Source organism: Acyrthosiphon pisum, chromosome A1 (assembly GCF_005508785.2).
Source record: "Acyrthosiphon pisum isolate AL4f chromosome A1, pea_aphid_22Mar2018_4r6ur, whole genome shotgun sequence".
NCBI lineage: Eukaryota > Metazoa > Arthropoda > Insecta > Hemiptera > Aphididae > Acyrthosiphon > Acyrthosiphon pisum.
This window is the reverse complement of record NC_042494.1, coordinates 142,694,531-142,695,087: the sequence shown is the minus strand read 5'-3', so window position 1 is coordinate 142,695,087 and position 557 is coordinate 142,694,531.

The window sequence follows — 557 nt, the reverse complement described above, 5'->3', positions numbered from 1 at the left end:
GACGAAGGATTTTTAATATTTTTCACATGTCACTGTAAAAATATAGTAGGAGCCTTGTATTAAATTTTCAAGTATTTTTACTCAACAAATAAAGTTTTATTGACATTCATAGAAAAAAAAACTAATTAAATTGGAAACTGAAATTGTCCGTAAACAGCTCAATACAAATCAAAATATTTTGAAAATTGTATCATGTATAGAAAATGGAAATATTTACCAGTGAAAATTTCATGTATCTACGGTCATTTTTTTTAAAGTTACACCAAAAACCAAATTCAATTTTGTGAAAAATCGATTTTGCGTAGAAATTCCCGTTTTTCCTTAATTTTTCTTTGGTTTTTCTTGGTGATTTTGAAAATTACTGGGAATTTTAAATTTTGACCTCCCCAATGCACCAACGATATTCACTTTCCAATCGAACAAGATACTGAAGTTGAAAATCGAAGCATTATTTCGACTACTTATCGTGTACACAGACACAAAAAAAATTAAAAAAAAGGTGGGTAAGTGGATGTCGCTCTGCTGTACAGTAGGTTACAAGTGGGTCACTGTATAAT